The sequence below is a fragment of the Cryptomeria japonica genome, chromosome 7 (assembly GCF_030272615.1).
Source record: "Cryptomeria japonica chromosome 7, Sugi_1.0, whole genome shotgun sequence".
NCBI classification, from domain to species: domain Eukaryota; kingdom Viridiplantae; phylum Streptophyta; class Pinopsida; order Cupressales; family Cupressaceae; genus Cryptomeria; species Cryptomeria japonica.
Genome location: NC_081411.1, coordinates 37,422,348 through 37,428,459, shown reverse-complemented (window position 1 = coordinate 37,428,459; position 6,112 = coordinate 37,422,348). Strand labels below are relative to the sequence as shown.

The 6,112-nt window shown below is 36.3% G+C and overlaps 1 pseudogene; it reads right to left on the bottom strand.

Annotated features, from left to right (window-relative positions):
- Positions 1-252: 252 nt before the first annotated feature.
- On the bottom strand, positions 253-1,076 carry LOC131056253 (short-chain dehydrogenase reductase 2a-like; annotated as a pseudogene).
- Between the last annotated feature and the right edge of the window lie 5,036 nt (positions 1,077-6,112).

Sequence of the window (6,112 nt, the reverse complement as noted above, 5' to 3'; positions counted from 1 at the left end):
CTGTAACTGATTCTTAAATATATCTCGAAAAATAGAAAACGTCGAAGAGGCTCACCAAATACAGATGCTATTTCAGGATTTATTAAAGGAAGATGTGAACTAAATTATGAGATGCATATAACATATTCTAAATTTAACTATCTATCTGAAAGAAATTGCCGTTATGTTCAGTCATATCACTGAAGTACAAGCACATGTTGTATCCATAGCTGCTATATCGTGCATGTAATGGCGACTGAATACAAAAAGCTGTTATGGCCTATATAATCCCCAGTCATGGTTTACAACTGTGAAACCTCCATCCACAACAAGATTATGGCTACTCACATATTTAGACTCGTCACTGGCGAAATACAGAGCGGCCTCTGCAATATCCTCCGCTTTAAGAATGGTTCCCTTCAAGTTCCCTATGCTGCAACCCCACGCCTCCACTTCATCCTTTCCTTTTCCTACATACTCAATTGCACTCCTGGTTGCAACAAGATAAGGAGAAACACAATTGACTCTGATACCATATTTCCCAAGCTCAGCCGCACCATTTTTAGTCAAGCCTATAATTGCATGTTTTGAGGCCGTGTATGCATGAGGCGCAGTTCCTCCCATAATCCCTGCAGTACTGCCTGTAGAAATTATGCACCCTTTTCTGTTGGGTATCATAACGCGGGCTGCATGCTTAATGCCGTGCATTACTCCTTTTACATTTACATTCATGGGGGCTTCAAATTGCTCCATCTCGTACTCTGCAATACTATTTTGATGCCTATCTCCAACACCCGCATTATTGAACATTATGTCCAGTTTTCCATGCTTTTCCATGGCTAAATCCACTGCTGCGCTCACGTCTTGCTCTTTGCTTACGTCACAGTGGATGAATGTAACCGAATGAAGAAAGGGACTCGGCGAGCTTCGAACCTGGTACATCGGAAATGTCGGCTATGATGACTTTGGCTACGATGACTTTGGCGAACGGTGGCTTCACCAATGCCTGACGCTCCGCCTGTGATTATTGCTACCTTGCCTTGCAATCTACAACTTAACATCATAAGAACATTAAACCCATATGAATCTGTTGACATTTTTCTTAAAGATTGCATTAATGATATGTTAAGTTGTCATGATGTCAATAAACCGGGTGTGATGTCTAGTTATGATTGATGTCAGCTTATAATGTTGTAATCATGTTATATGTTGTCATGCAACCAGTAGGAGGAGCTAGCAAAGAGCAATGCAACTAGTACGAGAGTTTGTATTGGAAACCGGTATTACTTATGTAATGTAGAGTTGAACCGGTAACCCTACCTGTAGAAGAAGTCCAAATCCTAACCGATGAAGTTGAAGAAGATTACGATCGAATGGTGAACGGCAAAGATTATGACACGTATGCATGTTGAATGAGGAATGTTTTAAATGTTTCTTGGCGCGTAGAGACAATGGTTTTTGTCTTGGGAATGAGCAAGTTCATTGCATGTAATGCAAATCACGTGATGAGTTACAGAGTTCGATGAATTGGTGATCAAGAAATGGTCAAGGATATCTTGAGTCACGTGCATTGATTTCTATTTTATTTGCTATCCAATCCAATGGTCATACTTGAACCGATTTGTTTATAATCTCTATGAGATGTTTAGGTTTGTCATGTGTTACCGACCTAATGATTTGTTTATAAGGTCGATGAGTTGTTTTGTTTGAGTGTTGACAAACTTGTAGTTGAGAGTGAGAGAGTGGTTGCCGAACCTGATAATGTATCTGCAGTATGTGTAATGGTAGATAGGAGCATGAAAAGGATCTGAACAAGCAAGTGTAGTGCTATTCAAACAGATCAGCAAACCCATGTTGTTTTCTAACAATTACAACAGTTAAATCCCCTAACCGGGTAAGCTCTAACAAGATTTTATTCAAATCCTCTAACCAAGGGATCCATTAGATTGGATTCTAAATCCTCCACTGAGGTTACTCCTAACAGGGTATTGCTTTTAATAGGGCATTATAGTTTGTTGGTATTATGGATGTGTTGCATTGGTTTTGTTATTGATGTCAACACTTATCAACACTTATCCTTCTAGAGATCTTTGGTTATGTTGAACTATCACATTATGTTCACTGGCAAGTTCAGTGACTTATGCACAGTCACCGGTATACCACTCACCGACAGGTTATATTGTTCACCGGCACTGAGGATGACTTGTTATCATCTAAATATCACCTAGTTATGTCGAAGACATGGTTTGGACACTTAGTTTTGGTAGTTTGGTTATTGGTCTAATCGGGTTGACATATTTGTTGTTACTAGCAGATTGGTCTAGGTTATGGACCAGCATGCATTATCTATTCCAGATCAGCACGACACGTTATGGAGATGATTTAATCAATTGGATATTGTTGTAATTGTATTGAGCCAACATGATGCATCGTATCTTGACTTATCTATAAGTGATTTAATTGTAATATTCTTTATTAGCCGACCTACACATTTGGTCTTAGGTTTTGGTATATATGTAAGATCTCATTTGTGAGATGATGTAAGGAAGTAATAGTATAGAGAGACGGTATATGGTTATGGTATTATAACATGGTATGTGTGAATATTGAAGATCATATGAGCAGACCATAGAGAAGGTTCAAGGAAGGTTTGAAGGTGATTATTAGAGCTTAACCGATACTGAATCCAATCTTGGAGATGCTACTTTGAGCAGTGCATTATCATTGGATTTAATCATCCAACTGTAGTCAATGTGACTCTTATTTTGTGATTGAGCAGTGAGCTCTAGGCGGTTGGCTTTTTTGCATGTGCAAACCTCATTTGTATACACATACTATTTGCAATAGTATCATCTGATTGTGGGTAAGGTTTCCCACCGTATTTTTTCTCCTTATAGGGTTTCTACATACAAATCTTTGTGTTATTTGTTGTGTATGTTGTTTCTCTTTCTATTATATGCATTTAGTTTCACCGGTATTAATAATAATTGCTAATCTATCAACCGACAATAAGTTTGGTTTACCGGTATTAAGTATCAAGTTTGATTAAGTTATATACTATCTGCAGTAGTATCATCTGATTGTGGGTAAGGTTTCCCACCGTATTTTTTCTCCTTATGGGGTTTCCACGTACAAATATTTGTGTTATGTGTTATGTATGTTGTTTCTCTTTTTGTTATATGTATTTAGTTTCACCGGTATTAATTATAACTGCTAATCTGTCAACCGACATTAAGTTTGGTTTACCGGTAGTAAGTATCAAGTTTGATTAAGTTATATTTGGGTTGAAATTAATTGACAACTGATTCAACCCCCCCCCCCCCCCCCCGCTCTCAAATACCTTCAGGTCCTAATAATTGGTATCATAGCTAAGTCCTCTTTTTGCAGAAGTTTAACAACTTGAGGAGATTCTATGCCAACTAAGTTTTTCAGGAAGGACAGTCCGAAACTTGATGGAACTAAGTATAGTATATGGAAGATCAGAATGGAGATACATATAAATTGCATTGGAAAAGACATATGGGATGTTACAAAGATTGGCTATGTTGGTCCTACATGGAATCAACCTAATCCACCAACATTGGGTAAGGATCAAGAGAATGATTGCAAAGTAAGAGAAGCACTCCTGAGCGCCTTCTTAGATCAAAAAATCATGGGATTATCAAACCGATCTACTGCTAAAGCTATTTGGGATAAATTGGAGACATTGAATGAAGGAGATACTACTGTCAAGATTGCAAAACTGGAATGCTTTCGGGTCAGATATGAAAATCTGAAAATGGAAGAAGATGAAAGAATTTTTGCTTTTATGGAAAGGGTTAATGAAATTGTTTTAGGAATACAATGTTCTGTAGGTTCCTTAAGTGAAGATGAAATTATTTCTAAAGTTTTGAGAGCATTGCCACCGGCATACAGAATGAAAGTAACTGCTATTAATAAGTTGAGAACAATGCCTAATACATCAGTATCTAGAGATACCTTGCTTGGAAAACTTTCAACATTTGAGCTTAAGGAATTTGGTCCTATTGCTACAATTAAGATAGATTTATCCTTCAAAGCATCATCATCTGCATCATCATCATCGTCATCATCTGACAAATTTGATTGGAAAGCACTTTATGCAAGAGAACTTGAAGATATCAGGAGGGAAAATGAAGAACTGGAAGAACTTGAAGCACTATTTGCAAGGAAAATGCCTAAAGGTCCCATTGGTAGTAACTATGAAGATAAAGCACCAATTAAATGTTTTAACTGCAATAAAGTTGGTCATATGGCATCTAGATGTCCCGATAGACATGCAAGATTCAGAGAAGATAAAAGAATATATAAGCCTAACCCTAAATATTAGAGATACAAATTTAAGAAGAATAGAGACAAATCATGTTACTATGTTGATGAAGATGTTACTAATGATTCTAATGAAGAATTGATAGACAATGGATGGGCTTTTGTTGCAATAAAAGAAGATCAACTGACACCTACTATTACATTGGTAGAGCAGGCCCTGGAAGCTAAAATTGAAGAAAATGATGAATGGATTATAGATTCCGGATGTTCACATCATATCACTGGTGATAAAAGTAAATTCTTATCTTTTCAGGAATAATATGGAGGTCTACTAAGATTCGGGGATGATAAAGCTTGTTTGATCAGAGGAAAAGGCACTATGTCTTTTGATGGTAAGCACAATACTGACAACGTTTATTATGTTGAAGGTTTGAAGCATAATCGTTTGAGTGTTGGTCAATTAGTTGAAAAGGGATTTCAGTTACAATTCAAGAATGACAAATGCCAAATCATGAATAGAACTGGTTTGGAGATTGCAATTGGTAATCAGACTAGAGATTTAATATCTTTCATTTGAACAACAATGAAAAGATATGCTTGATTCTACATATTGATGAAACTTAGTTATGACATAAAAGACTCTGTCATGTGAAATTTGATTGCATTATAAAGATTCGTTCATCTAAGGCAGTAAGGGATTTACCTAAGATTGTAAAACCTCATAATCTGGTATGTAAGGAATGTCAAATGGGAAAGCAAGTTAGAACAACTTTTAAGAGTATTTCTGAGAAATCCAATAATGTTCTTGATTTAATTCATACTGACTTATGTGGTCTAGCAAGAACAAGAAGTCTACAGGGAGATAGATACTTTATGCTAATCATTGATGATTATTCTAGAATGTGTTGGGCTACTTTTCTCAGGGAGAAATCATAAGCTTTTGGGAAATTCAAATTATTTAAGGCAATGGTAGAGAATGAAACTGGTAAGAAAATCAAATGTTTAAGATTAGATCAAGGAGCTAAATTTACATCTAAGGAGTTCAATACATTGTGTGAAGTGAGTGGAATTAGAAGACAACTACAGCACCCCGAACACCTCAGTGAAATGGAGTTGTGGAAAGGAAAACAAAACTATTCTGGATGCAGCTAGAAGCATGATATCATAAGCAAATCTACCTCATGTGTATTGGAGAGAAGAAGTGAATACAACGGTTTACACTTTTAACAGAGTTCACATCAAAGGTGAAACCGGTAAGACACCTTATGAATTATGGTTTGGTAATACTCATACTCTTAAATACTTCATAATATCTGGAAGAAAATGCTACATTAGGAGAGATGAGTATATAGGCAAATTTGATCCTAGAAGTGATGAAGGAATATTTCTTGGTTATTCATCTAAGAGAAAAGCATATAGATGTTTTAATAAAAGATTACAGAAAATCATTGAGAGTGCAAACGTGAAGATAGATGAACACTTTAGAGGAAATTCAAGCTCTATGGATTCTGAACTGACAGTTGAGATTATCATAAATGAACCTATATAGAGTGCATCGATACAGAATGTGAATCCAGTCACACCGGCATCATTAGAGAATTTCACAGTGATTGAAGAACAACAACAAGTGAACACACCCAGGTATGTAAGATTGAATCACTCTGAAAGTCAGATAATTGGGAATAAGTATCAAGGAGTTATGACAAGAGGAAGACTGCCAAATGAAGAGGTATGTTTAATTTCTCAAATTGAACCAATGTCTGTTATAGAGGCATGTGAAGGTAAACATTGTATTAGAGCTATGAAAGATGAATTAGAACAAATTGAAAAGAACAATACATGGATA